The sequence below is a fragment of the Erithacus rubecula genome (assembly GCF_903797595.1).
Source record: "Erithacus rubecula genome assembly, chromosome: 9".
Classification (NCBI taxonomy): Eukaryota; Metazoa; Chordata; class Aves; order Passeriformes; family Muscicapidae; genus Erithacus; species Erithacus rubecula.
The window spans coordinates 10,535,181-10,560,588 of NC_136660.1; the positions used below are offsets into that span (position 1 = coordinate 10,535,181).

Consider the following 25,408-nt stretch of genomic DNA (forward strand, 5'->3'; position numbering starts at 1 on the left):
CTGAAAGGACTATAATCACTCAATGATGCATGGGATATTAACCTGAAAGGCAAATCTGTTACAGTGCTAGCTGTAATGTTTGGGAGCTTGTTAAAGCACAACACTAAACTGATACTGTTTTACACATGGGCAAACCTTTATAGCTCAATTGACATTCCTATCCTGTTTTGACCAAAATTCCACAAGCCTGAAAATGTCAGTTAATCTTGTAGAAAATGTATTTTTGCTGGTTGGCAATTGGCTTACTCAATTTATTCCTATGGATAAAACAGTTAGTAGAGTTATAATCTTAGTGCTGAGCTATCATGACTAAAAAGCATTTTAGAACTGTACATGGTGGGTTTACAGCTGAGTGAGTGGGTGTGCTGTGCAGCTGTGAAACCTGAAGGACTATAAAATACTATGGCATAGAAATATCCAGTTGTTGCCATCATTCAGTTAAAGTAGCAGGAGATATAAAGAAATGTTCAAGATACCACAATGGGTATCCTCATGGGTGATGGGCTGACTCAACTTAATATCCATTACTTCACTTTTCTGTTGGCACAAATCAAAGAGGATCCTGTACCTGCTCTTTCTTAAAAACTTCCATCTTTAAAAAAAAAAAAATCAGCATTTGCACATACTAGGTTCTAAATCTAGCTCCACTTAAAATTTAAAATAAAAACTTGGTTGGCTTGAATGCTGTAAGATTATTAACACCAAGTTTCATCAGCTATAACGAGCTATTTGTTATTACATTTCAAAGCATATGTTCCAAGCAGAATGAAAATATCAGCCCTGTCATTTATTAAATGAGGTTAGCTTTTAAAAGAAAAAGCATTGTTTATATCTTCCATATTGACTCTGTTACAGAAGAAGACTTTTGAGATTATTTTTAATCTGCATTAATAGCAACTTGTTTTTCTAGGGGAATGTCTCATCAAAGTCAATTTGATGTGACATATCCTTGAATATATGAATATTCAATTATGTCATAAATGTGCAGCATATGGGATCTGTTTAACTAATAGCAGTATGGTCAAGAATTTGCACTTCAAAGTAAAATCAAATCCACCTGAGAGCACATGTGCAGTATTGAAGATGCTGCTGAGTTTTGTTTGAAGCATTTCAAGCAGTTTTACCCTTCACTGAAGGCCAGCAGACACCTCTGGAAACACTGGCCAGTGGCTCAGAGAGGGCAGGTTATCAAACAGAAACCCACCTTAGCTGCCTAGGAATACTTACATCCTTGAGATAAGGAAATGCAATTACAACATGTACCCTTTGCCTGGGGATGATCATTCAGGGAATTACATTTGAATGCACTGCTGCATCCAGACCATAATTGGATTATGATGCAGAGTCAGGCTCCTGATCAGTTATATGGCAAAATTGAAAAAACACAGCTCTTCAGTTTTAATCCAGTTTTAATGACCTTCATCAGTCATTATTATCTACTGTCCTTCAGGCACCTCCTTATCTACCAAAATTGCTAGCATAAGCAAAGCTAAAAAATTACTAATAAAGGAAAACTTAATTTTAGTAAATATGACCAAAGAAATCAAAAGGAATGGGTTTGCCTTCTAGCTGAAATCCTTTGTGATTTATTAAAAGGAAATTCAACTTACCCTTCTGCTTCAAAGTGAAATGAAAAAGCAGTTCACACCAATCCCTTTTATATACTGCTGTGTTTGTTAAATGATATGGCTGAAGTGGAGATTGGATACTGAGGTCATGAATGAGCTTTTTCATTTTTGGTCACATACTTGTTATGCAAATACTGAGTTCAGTTACAAGGGTTGAGAATTTTTTGTTTTTAGCAAAATAAAGCCAAAGTTGTAGAAAATACAATCCTGAACTAACAGATAACCCCAGATTTGAAGACACAACATATATAAAAACATAAAATAGCCTTCAGTAATTCTAGGTCGTATTTTAAAATAGTTTGTTTTTTTATAACAGCAAAAAATGGCAGATGACCACCAGCAGCCCTTGTAAAAGGAAAGAGGGAAGCCTTGTACCTTCCAGATAACCTGACCCAGTAATCAGAATTCTAAACTTTGTCTCCCCTCTCTGCATCTGATGTACTTATCTTACCTTAATATTGTTTTCAAGGTACGTGCTAGAATGCTCAGTGCTCCCATGAGCTTCTGGTCTCTCTTGCACATACAAGACAGCTGATCTTCTCCTGGTCAGAGATGGATCTTGGAAAAAATCTGTACACATGCAGGAAATTCTCAAATGGACACCATTTCAAGAAAAAAAAAAGAAACCAGAGGTTTTTCTCCTCTTGTTTCCCAGAAATAAATATTGGGATTTTGTAACTTCTGGTTCTGATGCCTTATACTCCAGAATGTTTGATCCTAGATGGGGTTTGTTTTATAAATCTCAGCAAGCCAACACATCAGTGTCTCACCTGACAGACAGAAATACCTCAGCCTCACAGCTTTTCTGTATTTTGTCAGTGTATACTGTGGTCTCTTAAGGATAGGATGTTTTCTAGTTTTCATTTGCATTTTGCTAAAACTATTCAAATTTTGTCATCATCCCTAATAATAGTGTTATTTTTTCTGAATAATTGCAGCAGGATTCACAGCTGCAAGCTAACATCTTCAAGCTCCCTGTTCAGCAATTAGAGATGTTCAATATCAACTGGCTGACCTGGCAAAGACCAAATGCCAAAGCAGAAGGTACATCTAGGATTCCCCTTGGATGCAGTGCAGGCACTTAAATCCAATTCCATTCACAGCTGTGAGCCTTGTCCTGCAGTTAAAAGTGCCCAGCATGGCCTGCTCTCCATCTCAAAACCCCCCACAAATAGCAAAATGAGGACATTTCAGGTGTCCTTCTTGGAAAATGACCAGTTAACACCCACAAATGTATGTTATAGACAATCTGTCTTCAAAGCCAGGTGGGCAGAGAGCTCTGAATGCAGGTTAGTCCTTTTACAAAACCTCTCAGCCCACCAATGGAAAATATTTCTCTCTGTAGTCCAGATGAGGTAAATGTAAAAAAGTGGTGTTGAGTGCATAAGATGTGGATTAGACAGTACTCAACAGACAAAATATTTTTTCTCAGTTCCTGTAGCATTTTGGAAGCAGCACAGATACCAGACAACTGACCACAGTCAAAAACACAGGTAATTCTGTTTCTGGATGGCAGCAGACCTCTGGGGTACATAGGAAATATCTTCAGTTCCAGAATAAGTTAGAACTTAATGAAACCAGATTTTGAGAAGAAATATTTTAAATTACTAGGTGCCCAAGTTCTTGGGAATGTTACCAGAACAAATCTCATACAGATACAACTTCTAGGCAACTCTGCCACAAGGGCTCATTTTTCTGCTGCATCATTGCATATCATGCAGCTCTAATACATGAACATTATAAGTTTCTGGGGATTTTTATTGTTTCTTCTACTTAACACAGTTTATATTATATAAAAAAAAACAAACCTAAAGAATTGAAAACGTTAAACAGGGAGATCAGCTCCACTAGCTATTATCTCTGTCCATTTATGAAAGTGCGGCATTAGCAAACATGGTTTATCATCTAGGAAAACCTTATCAATCATTATCTTTTATCAAAACTTTTGAAGAAGGATACATTTGATAACAGTTGTTCTCCCATGAGTCAGATAATACTTACACAATGGGATTTGATAAGAAATTTAAAACATAATCCAGTGTGAGAGATTACTTAATCATTAGATTTACTTTCCTTAGTTATGCAGCAAAGGATGAGGGCTAACAAACATACTCAAACAAGGAAGAAAGAAAGTAAATTTTTTTTTTTTTTGGCAACCTAGCATCCCTGTGGAATAACTGCAAGGATGGGAATTCTGAAATTTGCAGGTAAACCTCTGTGGTAATGGCTGAAGGCCTTTAGCTGAGAAACACCCACAAAACTCAGCCAGGGAAATTTATTGGTTTCAGTGGACCCCAGGTACTGCATAGCTCTTTCTATCATTAGGAAGGACCATAAGAATATCAAATAGGCTGTGCTGCCAGTGAATTAAACCTAAACCCTGCTCAACTATCAGCAAAGGGGAACATGGGGGAAAAAAGGAATCTGATTTTCAACATACTATGTAGCCAAAAAAGACTGCTTCTTTCAAAAAAACTAATTGCTAAGGAGTTTTCAGACACAGAACTAATTTTATACGGCTTTCAAGTAATTTTCATAACAGAAGGTAAACTCCTCATTTTGCTGTTTTGAAGTGATCTGATTACTGATTATGATAACTTATCACATCCTGATCTGTGTAAAGCTATTCCATGCTCTTCCACATGAGCAGTGATGAACAGCCTTGCTAGTTTATACTAGAATTTGTGAGACAATGATTTTCAGTGTGCCACTGCTGCAGTTCCTGATATTGACTCCGTGTGAGTTCTTGGCACAGCAGGTGTGTGGAAAGCAGGTGGGGCCAATTCTACATTTTACCTCTTTCCACAGAACAGTCATTTTTTATATCTGCCTCCTATTTCTACTGAAATTTATCTGCTGAACTTTAAATCCTACAGAGTTAAGCTTCTATAGATAGTTTTAAGAGTGCTCATTGGTATCAGCTTAAGATTTCAACAGAAATGCAGGGCACTAAACATATGTGACCTCTTAGGTCATGAAACAATTCAGGAGGTGAAGTGTTACCTCCTCCCCACCTGCAATTTATAATTTCATTGACACAAAACCAAACAAAAATACGGGAAGTTCAACAGTCCCCCATTCTTTGGAAAGAACAGTTTCCCCAGTTCTTTGGAAAATAAGAAACACTGATAAAATAGCTTGTATGTTAATTTACAGTGCACTGATGCAAGAATGGGAGGAAAAAAAAAGTAGGCAGTGGCACTTTTCCACACTGCTAATAGTGAAAAAAAATTCTGCTGTGTGTGCCCTAGACCTACAGTTGAGGATAAATATCTTACAGGAAGAGTAATTGCTGATGAGACATTTATATTTACGAAAAATTTATTTGTGGCATCAGAGAAATGTTGTCAGGTCAATAATGCACAGTTATTTTGGGGAGTGGGTCCCAGGAAGATTTCTAGGTTTAAGTGTACACATGTAGGTGGAAAAAAAGAAGGAATACTGAATACAGATATTGAGTTTCCAAAGAGAGGACAGCAGAGATGGGGAATAGAGCTTGGAGAATTGAATTTTAAAGAGCTGGCTTCACCAGAATTAACTGAACATAGTCTTGTTCTTCCTAAATACAGAAAGCATAAGTTTAAGAAAAAAAAAAAAAAAAAAAAAAAAAAAAAAAGGGTTTCAAGCAGAGTTGTTTTTTTTTAAAGTCATGGTTCTCTCCTGCCAAAGAACTTGCAAGTTAAACCTATGTTAGCAGAACTGCTTGGCCCTTGCTCTCAGATTATATTAGATTCCTTCTCTCTCATGTACTTGAAAAATTGATTTAAACTACAGATATCAAAGTGGTCTCTTCTGTTTTTTGAAAATGGTAGGCATGCTGCTAGAGTCATGTCATTTTGACTGAATTATTGTTTCTATGCCTTGAATTAAAAAAGGAGAAAATCGACCAGAGCACATTAAAATAAAGGCATCAAGCAGCTCTTGCTCTGGCAATAACAGATTTTTAGACATAGCCTACTTCCTTCCTTTGGGCAGGACAAGTGCTGTCTCCTTCTCCCTGCCCCTACTCTTTATCCAGGTGTAGGAAAAATTTTGACTGTACTGTAATCTGCTTCTGTCTTGTCCTTTCATAATCAAACAGAAACCAGAAATATTCCACTCTAAATTCACAACCTAGTAATGTTTCCAAGTCTGTTTCTTGCCTGTTTCAGAGTTAGAGTAACTAAAGTTTAGACATTGCTCACTGCAATGCCAATTAGATGTGTCACAGTGGATTAAATATTGCCTTTTTTACTGGAAACAGTGCAAGAAGCAATGCTGGAGGTGTCCTGCCACTTTGTCTTCCCATGGAGATGAACTAGACCATTCACCTCCCATCCAAAGTGGTAACAAGAAGCAATTTATGCTTGAACAGCCAACATTGCCTTGGAAACGTGTGCTTAGAATTCATATCTTGCCCTTACAAATAGCCACCTGGCTCTTGTTATCAATTCAAAATAATCTAGCCTGCTGATAGAAAAAAAGTCCTGCCAAGCTCCCATTATGTTGTTATTGCTGGGAAATGGCTGTGTAATGTCTCACTGATAAGTGTTAGAACATATGTATCCAAAGCATTGTCAGCCTTTTATTTGCAATTGAAATTCAAAGTCTTTGGGAGAAACTTGTTGAAAATACAGAGTAGCAAAGGAAAATAATAAACTCACCAAGCTGCTGTTAAGGTCTGATGATCACAGTGAAATGAAGCTGCTTTCTAATTTACTGAAGGGACAAAACCATTAATGAATTCCCGGCAAACACCACCTATTGTGGTTTTTATTGCTGTTATGAGCTGAAAATTAAGATAACAGGTATTACAGAATTCCATTTTCACAGATGTTTTTCAGGAGAGCGAATACAAAATTCTCTGTGTTTTAGCTGATCGTGTTGTTGGAAGCACATAGAGCTGAACACACCAAATCTGCTTTTCTAATTGGTGCAAACAACTTTTACAGTAGCTTTAAACACTATTTTTGTTAGTAAGATAAGAGAAACTCAACACAATTATTAATAATAATTTCAGCTACTTATTCTAGTATAAAATATATGTTTTGTAGTATAGTGAAAGTATTATATTTATTTATAAATTAGTTTTGGCACTCTACTTGGATTTGAGGACTCATTCTAGGCAGACAGGAACATACTGGTTTCCCTGGAGAGGGAATCTACACAAGAACTCTTCAAATATGCTTCTTTTACAAGCAGTCTCATTGTTTGTGTGCCTTACCAGACCATCTCAGGGACCCAGGCTAGGAGGGAGGTTTTCCCCAGCTGTGCCTCTCTCACAAGGTCAGGCCACTTCCACTGTTCCTGGGCACAATCCTCAAAAGGTGAAGTGATTTTAAAGTATTAACTTACACAATTTGTAAGTTTTTTTTAAATAAGGTTTTTCAAAACCTGGAGAACAACTGTGCTCCTAAATGCTTTGGTACCAGGATGACCAAGCTAGTAGTACATTGCATTTCTCAAGCATCTATTTTCTCACACAAATGGAGCCCAGCTATTTAATAACTGCCATCTTTTGTGGTTTTTTACCTTTCTTAAGGAACATAATTTGTGACTGTTACAGAAATAAATGATGTAAACTATTATATTTTCAACAACTCACACAGTTTGCCAGAATAAAGACCAAATTCAGAATTACTTTTAGAGTATTTGACAAAAATAAGCTTTAGGACTGCAGCACTCAAAACCACTGGAGAGCTCCCAGCAACTCAAGACAAAGAGTAAATACAATTTTGAGTCAAGAGATATATAATATACACTAAGCACTGTACACAACATTTGAAATATTTCTTAAATAGCTTTTATAATTGCTACTGGGTGAGGAGCTAAAAACTTTTCTTGTCATCCAGTCCTGCCATATTGTTGCCAACACTTAATCCCCACTTAATTAAAAATGCAGGTTTTACCTTAAGAGAGAATTTAAAACATGATGTTATGAAGAAATGAACGTTGTAATTTTGCTTGTAGAACTTTTCTATTGAAAGGCTTTTAGCTTTTTTTCACCATCAGTCATGAAAGCTGGAAATGCACTTTATCATGAAAATGAGTGATGAGACTCTCCAGAGGGTAGCAATTGCAGCTTGAAGTTAAATACCAGGTAGTAGAAAATAACAGCCCATAGAGGACAATCAGAGGCTTCAAGATAATCTTTGCTCCACTGGTTTTTGATGCATAAATAAAAGATCTACCTAGCAGGTTTAGGAAGCACCATAAATACCTCCCTTTTTCCATTTTAGCAGCAGCTCTAGAATAAAAAGGTAAAGAGGTAAAAGGATTTTAAAAGTACACCACATCCTCCTGTCTTTACCATGCTGCAGTGAATATGTATGGCTGCTTAGGCTGGGTGGAGAGGGTGTAAGGGGGTAGAGGAGTTAAAATTTTGTGATCTGTAGGCAATGTAGTACTGATTAAACCACTTCTGCATGGGACACCTTAGCAGGGGTGTCACTGGATATGTAAAGTGCAAGATGGGAGATAATCAAGAGAGTAACTAATGTAGACATTATGATTTTGCTGAAGAGATTGCAGGATTTCCAACTAAATTTGCTGAAACACCGTCCAGCTCAGCTAAAGAACCTTGTCTGGTTTAGCTTCTCTTAGATCAAAAGAAAGCTTTTAATTAGAAATGCATAGACATTTGCATATAACCTTTTTCTACATAGCTGAAGCACAAGGCAAAGGTGGCCAAGTGCTGTAGCACAGCCATGCAGGTGGGAAGAAGGGGAGAAGGTTCTGTTCAGGATTCTCCCAATGAACCTGATGAGAACAGGTACAATGAAACACTGAAATTCAGGCACTGCTGAACTGTGCAGGTTTGCATGAACCCCAAGGCAGCAACCTCGGACTCTGAAATCAGACAACTTAATGTGGGTTGACAGCTGCTCTCACATTCTGTGTATTCAATCCAGCTGCTTGAAATTTTACCTGAATTTAAGCACCCTGGAGGAGGATGCCAACCAGTTGGACACCGCAGTGTCTTCCTCCCACTGCAAACCTGCCAGAAGTTTCTTTCAGGACTAACACACAAGCTCAGCTCTGAGGGACAAACTGTGCCAAAGCTGAAGTCATAAACAAGCCAGAGCTCACAGAAAGCCAGGAAAAAGCTCTTACCACTGACTACCCTGAAGCACTGATCTAAACAGCTCAAGCTGCTGATGTCTGAATCTTCACTGGGGTCACAGGCTGTAAAAAGAGATTTTAACTGCAGGTGCCTCAGGAAAAAGCCATTTCTGCTAGAGAGAGCACAGAGTACCCAGTCATGCTGCTAGTGTTGAGAGGTTTAGCAGAGCTTAAAAGAGACTGTGCCTAGGTTTCCAGGCAATCTAGCATTATTTATTCCCCTGAGCATTTTTGGCCAAACTTCAACCCAGAAATCATTTTTCACTCCTCAGGTCTCCAGGTGCTAAGCAACAGAGCAGAGCCATTTGGTAGTGCTAAAGTCACAGAGCCCTGCATAAAACTTCTCCTCTGCATGTTTAAACTGAGGAGTTTGATGCCTTCACAGCAGAAAACAAGCTACAGCAAAGAAGACACTTGTCCTCTGCTCTAACTATATGTTAACCACCTGCTCCCCCATATTTATGTGTTATAAGTAGAAAATGTATGTGTTATAAGTAAGTATGAGTTGCTACTGATTGGCTTCCTGTTTGCACCTTGTAGCTTCCACTGAAAATTGCCACATGAAAACTAAAGAGAATGAAAAGTGCTTTTCAATGATTGTGCTTTTTTCACATGTGACAGGATAGCTCTTCCTCAGCCTGTACTTAACCTGGAATTGTGTTTTAGAAAGATAAACCCAGCAGCTGATTAATAAATGCTGCATTCATCCTGAATTACTCTAGAAGCTCTGTGGAGGTCGTATTAACAATGTATGAGTTGGTTCTAATCAGGGATAAAACAGATTAGTTTATAATTAGTGCAAAATTAAGTGGTCATTAGTGATGCTGATTTAAGCCTCCTGGAAGACAATAGACCACAATTTCAAACTCCTTCTTTTTAGCATCTACTGAAGAAAGGTGTTCCTCAAGGAAGAGGAGATGTCCCTAACATAAATGATGAAAAAGGTCAGAACTTAGGGCACATCTGATAAGACCTTGCTGAATTTAAAAGTTTCAAGGACTAGACTTAGTAAGAGCTCATTTTCTAGATGTGGTTCCTGCCCTGTGGATTTTTGTGCAGCCTGAGATCAGCCTGCTCCCACACCGTGGCCTTCTGAGCTGTCAGATTCCAGCATCACTATTCTGCTTCTCTGGGCACTGCTTCAGGACAGGAGAGTTCACCAGGTAAGCCCAGACTAGCAGAGCTCCACTTGCACAGCTTCTTTTCCAGGGCAGCCCCAGCAGAGATGGATTTTCACCAGGGCAGTAAAGAGCAGTTTGGTTTTCTCAAAAGAAGCAGCTTCCCTTCTGCACAGGAGGTGTTACAGCTGGGGTGCATTTCCCTTGAGATGGTTAACATCAGGGTAAACCTACAGGAAATGCTGGAAATGAGAAGTGACACCAGAATGGAACCTAAAAGCCTATGGACTGGGAGTTCATTTCAAGAAGTGGAGTGTTGGAACCCTGAAGCCTGGGAGTTTTGAGTTTCTGTGCTTTCTGACACTGACCCCCAGGAGAACACTGCTTTTGCCTTGAGGCTTTGGAGAAGGCTTCCAAATTTGAGTGATGGAGTTGGAATCATGGGTGTGTAGCTGAATAGAGGTGTGTGATTTCACAAGGTGAAGGGTTTGGAATTTGAGAGTTTTATAATATAGTAATAGGTATGGGACAAGATGGAGGTTCTTGAATGTTGTCTTTTTCTGTCTTCTTCCTTCTTTGTGCTTTCAGGCAGTAGTTTTTGGTTGGATAGCTACTGCTGCACTGCAGGTCACAGAGGTTTGGTTATTGAGTCAAAAGTATAAATAATATGTGTTAGCTCTTTATTGGACTGTCTAGCTTTAAAATGCCTTGTAACCAGCTAGGTTCACTCTCCATTTTGCTCACTTTTAGCTGGTAGCTAGAAGTGTTGCAGAACTCTCTGTCCTTTATATAAGATTTAATAAACAACCAAGTCTAAATGAGAAATTTGTCTCCTTCATGTTTTAATCCTAACTCTGAGTAAAGGCAGAAGAAAATGAAGATAAGCCACTAATTAGGTGGTGCAGCCAACCCATTTACAGTGCAGCTCAGATTTTCTACAGACCCAATTCTTGCTGGGGCCAAAAATGCCTTTCCTGTACACAGCCTGGTTAAAAAGTTAATTATCTGATAATTTTGGGCCATAGGAAACTGAGCATATAATAGGGATGTTTTCATATTCTGCTTTTGCAAACTTCCAATGTGTTTAGCATAAGAATACTTTTGCACTTACCTGCAAACCATTGTGTGGTTTGTGTAGATCCCATTTGAATGAAGCACAGTGCTTCATGATTTTCGAGAAGCTTCATAAATTTCTCAACTCTCTTGGAGATGTGCTGGGAAAAATGATGTTAATACCAGTCAAATTACACTTCAGAGCTGAACTCTTGAGAAAGTGGCTGATATGGCAATCAGGAATAGTATTTCTAAAAAAAAACCCCAAAAAAGAGTTGAAAGAAAACAACCATTCATATCTTCAGAATACTACTCAAATCAGTTGCTTAGTAATTGCAACCTACTGGCTGATGCACTGGGGGTAAAACACTCTCACTGCTCTTAGTCCAGCTCCAGATGAAATGGTCTCAAAACATTTCACAGTGGTTTTTGGAGATTGTCTCAAAATAGACTTATATAATCATTCCAATTGAATGCCTTGGAGTCTGAATTATCTCTGATCCCTAAACCCAAATATATCTTTTAAATATTGCACCATTTCCTGTGGTTTTAGGTAATAAATATTGATTAAAGACTTCCAGGCAAAATTTTAAACATTATGTTCTTCATAGCTGCAGAACACCAACTAATGCAGAAAAGGAATGCAGTTCACTTGAGAAGTGCAAAGTTACTTTACCAATAATGAAAAGGAGGGCATAAAGCAGATCAGCAGATAAATCATACTCTGGAAAATTCATATCCTTTACCAATTTCAGTAATTGCTTTTTTGCTGTACCTGTACAACCTAGTGCAGAGAAAATAAATGTCATTACTTACAAAGGTAGACAGGGAATAAGGCAGTGAAAATAACAGCTATAAAACAGATGAGCTGGGCATCAAATGCTCCTCTGTACAGACACATTCCTATGTTCCCATGGGTCCATAACTTGCCAGTGTAGCCCCAGTCCTCCTCTCTGTAGAGGCACTTAGCTTAGTCTTAAACTAAGTGGAAGACAAATTGAAAACCTCTTTCTCCATGGCTAAACACTTAGAGCCTTCAATGGAAACATTTTTCTTAATTGTAAAACTTGTAGTACTGGGCTTTGTTGTCATGATATCCACCCAGTCCTAGTTAATACAGTCTGTAATTGTGTTTTTGTAGTTCACTTGAGGTGAAAGAAGCTCCCATCAAGAAAATCATAAAAGCCTATAGGATCATTTCTCTCATATTAAGGCCCTATCACACAAACAGGGCCTTTTGCTTTTTTTTTTTTTTTCTGCAGGAGCTAAATTCCACTTTGAGAACATTTCAGTAGCAGGCTTTTGTATTTAATTTAAGACAAAAAAAAAATAATTCTGCTTTCCACAACATCTAAATCTTGATTTATATCTCCTGTACCTCAGCTGATGCCTACAGATTGCCAGAAAACATCATCTTCTTCTCTTCTTGTGATTTTCTACTGCACACAAAGCAGCTTGGCTGACTGGTTTACTGTTTTATTCCTCTTTGTAGTTACAGCACAATTCATTTTCCAATCACATGGGAAAAGCAGCATGAAAATAGCTGAAACTTAAAAAAAGAAATTATTTCCATGTCAGTAGCTACTGCACTGGACTTCTGTACTCAGAGGATAAATACCACTCTAGGCTCTAAGTGATCATTATCAGTCAATTTTAGAACTAGAATAAAAGTGCCCCAGGAGCAAAGGCATCACTAAAAACTGAAGAAACATAGGACTATATGTGCTGTCCATTATTTACATCATAAAATAATGTATCAGAAGCAGCTGCTAGAGAGTAATCTCTCCAAGCTTACAGCCCAGCTCAAAGATGAAATAGAGACAAATTTTTCATTAGTTTCAAGATTACTTAAAAAGGCTTCCCTCACACTGTGTTTATGAAGAACTCAGGCAGAAAGAACCACCAGCCTGCTGAGCATGCGATAACTTATTACCCTAATACCACTAGCATAAACACATTTTAATACATAATGATGCAAAAGATGAAATCTGTATTTTACTACGAGATTCAAAAATGAATGTCAAAAAGAGAACAATTATAAATACAATTATAAATTTCTGAGTCTTCCTTTTAGGGGCAGAGCTCAAGCATGTCCATCACTTTACCAGGCTGGAAAGTAAACTTACCTTTGTCTCACCTTTTTTGTGTCTATTTTATTCCGCCTCCACAACTTGTGCTCTTGTTTCCAAAGCAGTTACTTGTCCCTGCAAGTCATCAGTTACTGTAAGTGGGACTTAAGGCTGTTATTTAATAATTTATATTAAAATGACTGCACAACACCTGTCTCCAAGATGCTCAGCTCTCCTGTAATCTGATGCCACGTGAAAGAGATATTTGGTTTCCAGAGCAGAAACCACTGACTACAATGCAGATTGGTTCAGGGAATTTGTCCAACTGGGAGTGCCTTATCCCTGACCAAAGGGAACACTTGGATAGCTTTGAATTCTCAGGGCTGCCAAAGTCATCTTCTGTTCAGAGGGAAAAGCCCAGTTCTCAGAGGCAAACGACACATGTGAACATTTCAAAATTAATTAAAGTTGGAATAAAAACCACATGAACAGGCAAAGAGCGAGAGAGGAAAAACTCTGTTTATAGCATGAGATAGAGGGCTTGATATTTCACTCACAGAAAACAACAAGCTAGTGACTCATTCCAGACTTTCTTCCTCCAGTTCTGTTGGGCAACTCATGTCCTACCTAACAGATGGTTTATTTTTCTATTCCTCACGCTGCTGGAAATCACACCTTTCCTGAAATGGTGCTACAGGAATACCAGACACTAACACAAATATTTTTTTGAGAATTATACTAAAAGGTTGAAAACCAGACTCATAGAAACATGAGAAATACATTTCTTACTTCCATATTCTACTTTATTCCTCTCTCTCCTTGTGGTTCTAAAACTTCTTTTATTCTTGAAGGTCTCACTTTTCTAGGGAAAGTCTATAGGACTCTTGATTCTTCGCCTAGAATTTAACTTAAAAAAAAATAAATATTCAAATGTTTCCTAAATTTTTCCCCCACTATGTTTTCTCAGTGTTTTGAGAGAGCACAAACACTGATTCCTTCCCCCTTGCTCTTCTACCTGCCCACCCCCAGGAAAACAAGAACATCTCAAGAAATTAGAATTATTCCCATGGAAAACTTCATTTGCTAGGAAGTGCATTACTTTGATGAAAAAGCCTTTGCTACTCCTAGTTATGTCAGTGAAAATCCAGTGAAATAAATGACATTCTCTTAAACCAGAAAGCCAGTCTAGTTCAGCTGTAATCCAATCACACATCACAGTATATGGTCTAGAAAATGAGCTAAATTGCAACATTATAAAGGATTCCTCTCTGGAGTAGTTTGTTGAATGATACTGCTGGCTTTACTTATTTCAGCCATGGAATTGCAGAGGGCACACTGAGAAGTATGTGGACAGAAAATGTCTATACAGAATACCAGTGCATGCCTCTGACATTCATAGCTCATATGAAGGGTTAATGCTGAGACTTTTTTTGTGGATGGAAAGCAAGCATCTAACTCAAAGAGGGGTGGTATACCCGTGACAACACAGATGAGATATGGTAAGAAAACACATAATTTCATATGCATTATTAAGAGTTTGGGCAGACACTGATTTGGCAGCTTGGGAGAGAGCATGACTTGGTTCTGGCTCATGGCAGAAAACATCTGTGGCTCCCTTTGCAAAGAAGAAGTTACCTGGCAAATTATACCTTGGGGGAATTCTGCTGTTGGGGCACAGGGAGTATGAAGCAATCAAGTTATGACCATCAGATTAGGAGGCAATTCTAGCAAGCATGATTTCTGATTTTGAAGCTGGCCCCTGGAAAGAAAGAGCAGTAATAATTTAGTAGGATATAATAGGAAGTGATTCAGAGTACAAATGGTACAATCAGATTAAAATCTCATTACATCTCCATTTTATGGGCTGCTTGGAAAATGTATCATATTATTTTTTTTTTATTTATTAAAAGACAAGTATCTAGAGTAGCATTATAAATGCAGAAAGCATGTTCAGCTTCCTGAAATTATGCAGAGTCTACAATAGGTTAATGGGGCAGAAAAAAAGAAGTAAAAAACAAAACGAAAGATTGAAGGAGGCATGAAACAAGAGTAAGGGGATGATAAGGAGTGTCAAAATTAGAATATTGCAAAATGGTCATAGCTCTGTACCTGTTCACCCTTTTTTGGGACCATCTCTATCTGGTAAGACACTGGAGGAGACAGTGCAGGAGCACTGCACTGAACTCCTGGGTAGGAATAAATTTTACTTACAGTTTTTTCTGTGCTAATTGAACTTCTTGCTGTTAACAGTGAAAGCCAAGGCACTGAAAGGATGAAAAAGAATAATTGCTAAGTCCACAGATTGGTGACAAATCAAACAGAGTAATTTAATAAATTTCTCCATTTGCATAATATAGAGTGGTTACCTGGGAAATACAGTCCTGTCTTCAGGCAAAAAGAATAGTGTCTGAATATTTTATATAGCCCTGATTGTATCTGTACATACTGAAACTTGAAAAGAGACAACCAAGTTTATAACAGTCTGTAAGTCTTGAGGTCTAATAAAAATACCTAATATCACAACAGTCATTAATCTCACTGTGTTACAAATTAATTTCAGTGTTTTTTTCATTATATATCCAAGTTTACAGCATCTACCTTCATGCCAAATGAGTCATACAATATTCCAGTTGATGATGAATTCTCATCAGCTCACTGTTTGTGCTGGGACTCTTCACACCTGTCAGGTATACTCAAAGGGATTAAGTGCTGCTCTTATTAGAATCTCCACTAATTGCATACACCCACACCCTAAAGGACAAAAAGCTTTAGTGTGTTTGAGCAGCAATGATCTGAATGCCTCCCCTATTTCTCCTTTCAGACCTTGTATATTAAAAAGATACATTTCTCCTCAGTGTTACCTCTCAGAGCTGAACTCCTTTTGGATTCCAAGAGATCTGCAATCCTTTGCTGCCCTCTCTGAGCAGAACAGTAACAGACAGCAGCATCACAAGGCAAAGCTCTGACAAGCTGCACCACAGTGGGTGCCCTTGTTCTCAATATGAGTGTCAAATGTGAGGCAATCTTACCCCAGGTATTCTCTTTAACTGAAAAAATCCCCAAAATTGAACTACCACAAACCTGAGCTGACAAACTTTTATAGTAAATAAGTCACATACTAAAATCAAGTGACTTTAGTTTCTCTTAATTTGTCCCAGTTCTACCAGTCAAAATAGAGAAGCCTCAGGAAACACCATTTGGTTGACAGATTTGGGTAACAAGAGAAAAATCAAATCCATGTAGTAGCATGATTTCTGCTACTCACCTCAATTATTTCTCTTTATTTTAAGCTTCATAAAAGATCTCCCACAGAGAGCAGCTTCCCCTGTTAGGTTTCATCTGATAAAGTACCATATAGAGTATAATCATTAGAATATTACTGTAAGAACAAGATATTTAGGATAAAAAGCAGAGGTTAAGGAGCACTATTTTTTCTATATTCTTCTTCATGTTTCCTCCATTAGGGTCCCATCAAAGTCTAGAGTAATGGCACATGCTCCAAATAAAATAAGGAAGTTGTTTAGCTAACTAGTATATCAAATTTGAATTCTGGTTTATATTTCTTATCCAATTTCATGGATTCCAGACAGTTTTAACACCCTGTAAGGATTTCCTTCTGATCATTTTCTACACTATGTTAATTATCCAGTACTAGGGAAGTTGACATTGCTGGTGTCTCCCTTGAAGGTGACAAGACAAAACTCAAAAAAACTTGGGGGAAAAAAAAAGCAAGCCTTCAAATAAGTCTACTCTCCACAGAGATTCAACCTTACACAAATCTCTGTTGGTTTAGCCAGCCAGGAGCTAAAATCAAGGACAAGGAATTATAACAATGATTATGACCCTGCAGGGTGTGTGTCCTATGTGATGTTTTGCGGAAGTCATGTTTTCAAAAAGGTGTTGCCTTCTTGGACCAATGAGCCTTTTCCATTCTGTTTTGCACGTACTTCCCTTTGTAAGTGTAGTGTTTCTTTAAATAAAAGCTCTCTTCTTTTGCTCCCCATTGCACAAAGAACTTTGTTGCATTATCCCTTCCACTGCTCCTATAGCCAAAATGCAGCACCAGCCTGCCTGGCAGTCTGCACAGCAGAATGCTGGGCTGAAGTGAAACAGAAACCAGCTGAATTTTCAGCATGAGGACAAGCCTGCCAAAAGAAAAAGGTATATCTCTACATTTCTACTAAAAGCTGCTATTCTGTGCTTTGTTTTGGGAAGAGGTTGCTGTGGTACAGTACAAATACCAACTCCAGAATCAGCACAACTGCAGGCACCGAGTTCTGGCTGTGAGGTTTTCCCCCTTTTTTGAGTCAGTGGGCACATTTTTCAGTAGGCTGGAACAGGGAAGGCTGTCTGGGACCTGCTTTCCTGCAGGTCCAGCCACAGTGCCATTGTGTGGACATGGAAAGTACAGTAGAAAGAACAGTGTGTGCTAGGATGGTCTGCAAAATTAATAACATAAAATTTAACGCTAAAGGAAGAAAATGTTCAGCAATTTTGCTAGCAGAAAATTTCCTTGCCAACAGTAAGGTCTATTAGATGTTCCCAACTGCAAAAATTAAAGCTCTCCATCCCTGCAGCAGTGTCAGGAGGGGTTTTGTTCCCAGGATCTTATTTCTGGGGCTGCTGTTCTCTGTTCTGATGGCATCAGAGAGAGAAGTTATAGGCTGTCAGGTTCTCTTGTATTTTTCCTATTCAAGATCTAGGATAAATTTAGTGTATGCAAAAAATATAATGAACACATCAGAGCTACTTGTCAGACATGATTTGATAAAAACATTGTAGGGCCAACATCATTAAAAAGAGATTTGGAATTAGAGATCTGTTGGAGGTTTTTTTTTTTTTAATTAAGAAGCTGAAATTTCCACATTGACCTTTGTTTTGGCCAAGAAGCAGAAGAGCAATCTACATGCTGTCAACACACTGCATGCAGGGTTCAACTTGAAACCTTGTAACCCACAAAAATGTCTGGTTTCTTGTACGATTGTTGAACTTCCCTGGAGGTTGCTTGCCTGCAAAAGCAGAAGTGTGAAGCAAGTAGGATTGTCAGAAATTTCCCCACCCCTGGGTTCTCACCAGGTCAAGACATGATTTTGCTGAAACATGGTTCTTCCACACAGCAGAAATTTCACTAAGCTCTGTCAACCCAGCATGTTTATATGAAGTACAAAATTTACAGGACTACTGCAAATATCTGCATAAGTGACAAATAAAAATCATAAGGGCAGATGACTTAGTATTCACAAATTATTGAATGGTTTTCCTAGCTGGCTTTGCAATTTCTTTTTCTATCTGTTTATCTTTATATCTTCTCTTCCTCCAGAATTACTTGGTTTTGATTCCAATTTTCATAGAGATTTCCTCACTACTGAGTGTACCTTCTTTCTGCAGACTTTTCTGCATTCTTATGGAGGAGTGGTCTTATGTCTGCATATTCTTGAACATATAGTGAAACTCTGCAGATTTCCTTGGAGAAGGAAGCAGCTCAGCACAGGAGAGCATTTGGCTTTTGAAGTTTCAGACATGCCTTTGGAGCCATCAATTCTGAGTGTTCTTCACCAGCAGCAATGTAAAATGGGAATAGCAGAAGTGGGAGCTATACCCAATTATTTTCATCACAACATAGCAGGGTGACAGCTCCTAGACACTTGCAAAAGAATAAATGGCTAAAGCACTGGGTAGAAATGCACAGCTACCTCACTGACTCACTTTGATGTCAGACCATCAGAGTGCTTTTATTCTGAAACCAGGAGAGCACAAAGTGTTTCAAACTTTTCATTGAGACAATTAGACACAGGATTAAACACTTTTGAAGAACAAAACTCTGGGAATAACCTTGCTTCAGAAAAACTCAGAGCAGGCATCCTGGAGCATGATTCTTAATAGGTGCTCATACAGTGAGTGTAATTAGAGGTCTTGGAAATACATAAAATGGAAGCTGTCCTATGCAGAATCATTTTCTTGTGAATTAGTAGTGATTTATTCCCAGCCTGTGTGCCCTACCATGAATCCATGCTTCTGCACACTCAGAAGGATGGAGCAGAGCTGAAGTTCTTTATTTCTTTTGGATTGTCAGCCTGCCAAAGGGACTGTGCACATGACCAGCTGCTTTCTGTTCTGTTTTCTATCCTGAAATAGTCAACCCTCATTAATGATAAAATCTTCCAGTATCCTGTGGCTGCTTGGTATATTAAGAGAAAGGTAAAAGTATCAACTGCTCGTGAGGGAGCAGGGAATTTCTACAGTAGGACACACTAGGAGCAATGCCACAGGAATAACACAGCTTGCAAGGCTGAGCATAATCTTGACAGAAGGTGTTCAGAGAGTGAGACAGTTCTGAAGCAGACCAGACCAAAAAACTCAAAGCTGCTTAATTCGAGGAAGTTCTGTTTGAGTTTCCAAGCTGATGCAGGATCCCTCACTTGGGATATTGAGTATTAGGAACACTTGAGCTTCTCCTCCTCTTCTGAAGATCTGCTGAGTTTCCTGTCATCTGAGGTACAAGATATGTGAGCTTCACTAGCATGAGATTCTGAACAAAGATAAATAACATCAAGATGCTGTTCTTACCACCCCCAGTCAGCTCTTCTACTTTACTTATGTTGTAAAAGTTTGACTATGAAGTCAAAAAACTTCTCTCTTCAGCTTCATGGAGCTTTAAGGGATCTTACCTTACACATTTGGAATGCATGTAGGACATCCATCACTCCATAAAAGTTTTTATCCAGCACCAGGCTTTACACCCAGCTTTCTCTTTGTCTCCTGCAAAGAATGCAGTGCTTAGGGAAACTGGAAAACCAAGCACAGCATAAATCTTTGCATTTTTATGCCTTTATTCTTGAGAGTAGTGATGGTTTTATCCCAGTATTAAAAGTATCATGGAGCTAGAGAGACAGAATATTGCAGGTTTTTGTCTGCTCCAGTACACCTGCATACAAATATGACAGTGCTTCATGATTAAACCTGAGTTTATACCTTGATATTTACTCAACTGAATCAAAAGTATTTTTGTTGACACATCTGTATGATGCTGAACTGTTCAGCACTATATTGCTCTGAGCAAGAAGTGGTTAATTCTTGCCATCAAACAGTAACAAAACAAAATAAATGCCATTCATACAAAGCTCAGAACACATTATCTCATTATTGGGCTAAAGGGGTCTGTACACTATTGGGAAATTTCTGTTCTTCACTGAACTTGGAGGAACAGGAATATTCTCACTCCTTCATCTACTGTAAATGAAATGTAAGGGGAAGGATGTTCTTTTCTGTTGAGACTTCTTCAAACACAGGCCATGAAGAGGCAATCTCGATGCTTTAGGGCTCATAAAACCCCATGGCAGATTTCCACCTCTTCACTCTGGCTGAAGCAGAAGATGCAGAGTGGAAGCTTTTGCCAAAGCTGGGTGAGTTGTTCACATTTGATAAATGATCTGTCAAATAAAGATTTCTCAAGGGTTTTCATCATTTTGCAGCAAAAATTTATGAGGCAGAAGCCTACACAAGCCTGCAAGGGCTGACATTCACACACAGTTGAAGTATCAGAAACTGTAAACACATTTTGCTTTTCAACATAATGTGAAGACTGAGCAGATAAGAATCTGGATAAGAATCCCATCCAGATTTAGTAATACAGAGAAGAGTTGGCTCACACTCAAGATCTTTTAATATGAATGTGGTACACTGTGTAGATACTGGGATTACCTACCAAGGTTATGGGATCAATAAAGTCCCTATGGATCTTCATGATTTTTATTATGTTTCTGCAGGATTTTTCCTTTCTGCTTCTTATAGTTAATGATTTTAGAAAAGATTCAAAGTCATTAATAGGGTCTTCAGGACCTGCATTTCAACAGCTGACCCAAAAGTACTCCATAGGGAAAACAACAGATGCTAACTAGGCAAGTGAAGGCACAGCCACCAATGAATAAAGTGGCCTGTAAGTGACCTCTGGTGGACATGAAGTGTTAAATTTCTTTGTATTTCTCAACAGAGTTGAGAAATCCATTTAAGTAGCTTACAGTCATTCAGGTGAATGCTATCTCATATTATAGAATAATCAAAACCATTTTTCACTTGAACAAAAAGAATTTGATACAAAAAGAAATGGAAACTAATGCAGTTGAATCAGAAACTCTAAAAACATCTGTAACAATGGGTATTTTTTATTGCTGTGTGTATACTATTAACATTATACCACTAACAAAGTGAAGCTAAGGCAATCTTTCAGGTGATATAAAACTCACAAGCTGTCTGCAAGGGAAAAGAGTGATCCTTGCAGGACATACCAGTCATTTAAAATAAAATCATTTCCCAGGTTGGGTGAGGTGGTGGAACCTGTTGCTTCCAGCATATGCAGTGGTTTATCACAACCACTGTACTCAATCATAAGAGCTTATATAGCTATTTATTACAGTGCAGAAGATCCCCAAGGACCTTATCCTATTCCTAACTAAATATTTGTTTAAAGTATTACAAGCTTGGGAATTAATTTTGATGTCATGGCTTGAAGAGGCTCCCAGCTCTGGGCTTTGGGACCTCTGTTTTTAGAGTGCATGTACAGCCTGACAGACCATAAAGTTTGTGCAGATCTCTCTAGAACTGCAAATTCCCCTTTGGTAACTGGACTTGTCTTCCCTTGCTACCCTTTCCCAATCTCCACATGGGGCTAAAACTCCAGTAGCTTCTCACGTGGGTATAACAATAGACATGGGACATGGTTTGCTGTACAGAAATAACACACTGAAATTGTTCCCTAGGAAAACCAGCATGTCTTGGCAACAGTTGTCCTGGCAACTAAATCTCCTGGCAGAGGGTGGTGGCCACTGATCTGTGGAAAGCAATCCTGAGTCATTTTTCCTCAGAGGGAATAGAACAGGAAAGCCCCCAGCACTTGATTTCCCCCATCCCTTGCATTGACAGGAAACTCTCACCAAAGAGGTTATCTAATGGTTATGGGACTCTGCCCCTTGAACACAGATAGAACATACTAATTACAAGGCATATTAATGGACAGCATCATTTCAAACACCATTGGGTTTTTTCCTTTTTTTTTTCTTTTTTATCTAGTCATGTTAGGAACTGGCATAACTCTCTACCAGGAAGGAAAATTACACTGGAAAAATCACAGCAGAATATGTCAGCCCAGCCATAACAGCACTACACAGAGCACAGATAAAAATGACAAAGGAAATTTTTGTCTAAATAGCTTTTCAGAGGACTGTGAAAGCTTTGGAGATCTGTATAGCTTTGGATTTCATGTCTTATGTGGAGTGTGGCACCATCAGGGTAGCAGAAGGGCTGTGCTGCACTGGTAAGTGCCCAGGCCAGACCTGATCCTCAACACAGCCTGAGGCTCCCAACCAGAGCTCACACAGTGCTCACAGTGGGCCATGTTCAGCAGTCCTGATGGCCCCATGAGGCTCGATTGCTCTTCCTGCTGTGGTGGCCTCACTGCAAGGTGCTCTGGCCTTGGCACAAAGCACAAGCTCTGTTCATTGCTGCCCCTGCTCTAAGGCATCGATCTGCCTGGCACTCGTGGGCTCAAATGGGCAGTGTAGAAATGCCTGTCCCAGAGCACAGTGTGTCACACCCAGTGTGACACAGTGTCCCCTCCCAGGCAGAGCACCCTGTTCCCTCTTCCCTTACACTCCCAGCTCTGAGAGCCATGGCAGAGTTTGCATCAACACCTCCTGGAAATGGCTGAGGTCTCCAGGAGGGTGAGCCTCACCTGGGCACAGCCAGGGCTCTCCTGATGGGACAGAGCTGCAGGGACAGCAGATCTCCCTCACAGGGAGGGCAGGCAGCCCTTTAGGCCACAGAATTTCTGGTTCCCAGGAAATCCTGTTGCCCAGGAAAAGCAGTGGGACAGAAAAAAGCCATTTCGTTTTCTTGGGCTTGTCATCTGTCCTGGTTTGAAGGACAGGTGTCTGCTAAGAAAGGCAGGAGCCCCTCTTTGAAATGGAGAATGTAAACCCTCTCCCTCCAAATTATTCTAATTTTGAAATTAAGGGGCTCTCAGGCAAAGATATGGGAATTAGAAATAACAACTCTTTACTAGGGAAATTAAAATAGAAATACAGTATTACAAAGAACAATCCCAAAACATTGACAGTCAGAATCCAACCTGACACCCTGTCAGTCAGTCAGGGTGTTGGCAGCAGTCCCATTCAATGGTGGCTGCATCCTCCTGCAGTGGCAGATGTGGTTCAGCTGGAGCAGTGCTCCTGTAGAAGGTGCAGTTTTCCTCTGAAGATCCAGGGATGATGTGGAAAGGTCTGGCTTTCCTCTGGAATCCAGTGGAAAGAAGGTCCCTTGCCATCCAAAATCTCAGGTTTTATCTGGGTAGGAAAGGCTTGGCTCCTCCCCTGGCTGGAGCATCTCCCAATAGGATGATGTAATTTTATCAGTCATGGGACTCCATGGCCCATTAATAGATGATATCTTCCTGGAGACAGGATGGGTTGTGGAAAACATAAGGATCACTGCCCCACCTGGTTTCAACAGATGGAGATAGAATACACACTTTAGGTCACATCCTGCATTGCAACCTAAGATATCATCCCTGAGCTGTCCCTTTCAAAGCACAAGTGTGACTGGAGCCTTGGGGTGACTGAATGACCAGCAAGGGGCTGAGTGAGGGGCAGAAACTGTTGAAATGGACCAATTGAAAGGAATGAGAAGTACCTGAGCCCATGGCAGCTCTGCAGGGACAGCATGAGGCTGAACACCAGGACATCAGGGTCCAGAAACAGCAACACTTCCAGCAGGAGCAAAGAAACTGATCTGAAAGAAACATTCCTGTTTCAGAAAACATTACTTGGTAACAAAGTTTTTTCCTCTTGAAATATTTCTCAAGGTTTATTCTACTGCTTTAATCTGAATTATGCTAATCCATGCATACGATGATTGTGTTTAGCCATGAATATTTGGACACATACATTTTCATATAGGAGAAATGCAAAAGAGTTTATTAGATGATAGCACAACCATTGCATGAATTCAATATTTGCACAAGAAGCAGAGAAATGTTTTTCATGAGTTTACGCTTCTCTTTCCATTACCTGCACAGTAAACTCAAACACAATAAATGTTTCAGGATGCTATTAGGCAGGTGGACTCCCAGAGATTTTCAAGGAAATGGAAAAAAGCACCTCAAGCAGTAAAATCATACATCTTGAAAATTGCATATTAAACACTTGGAGACATAAAATCCCACTTCTAACCTAAACGAGTAAACAACTTGAAAAAATGGGCTCAGACATAAAAATTGTGAGCTGACTACAAATGATCTGCAAATACATTGAAGGCCTATATTTGTTCAAATACATTATTCATAAGAAATAATTGGAGTTGTAGTTGTATGCAATTTATGTTGCATAAACTTAAGCAAATACTTGTAACCAAAAGCTGATTTAAAGAATTAATGAGCAATCTCTAAATAAAATTCTATTACTAAATAAAATCTTCTCTGATTTGCAAAGCCATATGCTTCCTTTAGCATATATATTAATAAGCATATCTATTAAGAGCTGAGGCCTGGAATGCTGTGATAGAGAGCTTAGATCTGATCAAGCTCTTACTGAGCAAGACTGGTGTGAGGTAAACAAGAGGAAACCGCTTTTGAAATGTTCTCAATTTGAAATGAAGAACACTTAAAATGATCTTAAAGTATTTAGTGTTCAACACCAAACAGAATTTTTGTGCTAAAAGCTATAATTTTTCTCTAGGATCAGCATTTCTGAATTTTTTAGTAAACAAATAAAGAGAAAGGGGAATGCCACTGTTCACTTCTACTGAAACGCTTCTACTGTCCATTGCTTCATTCCTTGGACACTGAATCTGTCAGTGAACATTTCAGGCTAAGAGGCACTGCAGAATAGCATGGTACTGTTTGAATTGCTGTACCAGTGCTTCCCATAGATCAGCATGAGGGGTGGTTTGACTTACATTGTCTGCACTAACTCTGAACTAAACAAGTGCATTATGCTGAATTATTCTGTAAATTTTCATATAATCTAGAAACCTTAATAAACCAGATGCTTTTACACAGTTGGAGGTAACAGGGAATGTCTACACACTAACACCTCCTCCAATTATAACTCTCAAGAATTATTACCCAAATAGATGAAAGAGCTAGTCCAGCTTCCACAAATAGTTGTCTCTTAAATCTTAATTTAATAAATGTATTCAGGCTGCTTGACAAACAGTTGAGACACTGCTAAACTTTCCTCTGACAGGGATAATGCTGAACTAGAAAACAAGAATTGGACACCTAATATTTACAAACAAATTAAATACAATTACAATTATTCAGGGAGAGTAGCTCCTATCACCTACTTTCCACTAATATCTAGCCACCTACTTTCCACTAATATCTACCAGTCCTCTTGTATTCACTTCAGCCAGAAACATGAGTTGTACAAATAACTTCCTACTCTGT

The 25,408-nt window shown here is 38.9% G+C and overlaps 1 long non-coding RNA gene across 2 annotated transcripts; it reads right to left on the reverse strand.

Annotated features, from left to right (window-relative positions):
* Positions 1-1,991: 1,991 nt before the first annotated feature.
* Positions 1,992-13,931, reverse strand: LOC306804794. 2 transcript variants are annotated; one of them, XR_013775003.1, is made up of 3 exons: positions 13,038-13,931; positions 10,959-11,151; positions 1,992-2,198 (listed from the first exon to the last, which is right to left on the reverse strand). It is a non-coding gene; the product is annotated as an uncharacterized lncRNA (long non-coding RNA). The 2 variants fall into 2 exon arrangements; XR_013775004.1 differs by having other exon boundaries at positions 10,959-11,061; positions 13,038-13,896.
* Positions 13,932-25,408: the final 11,477 nt, after the last annotated feature.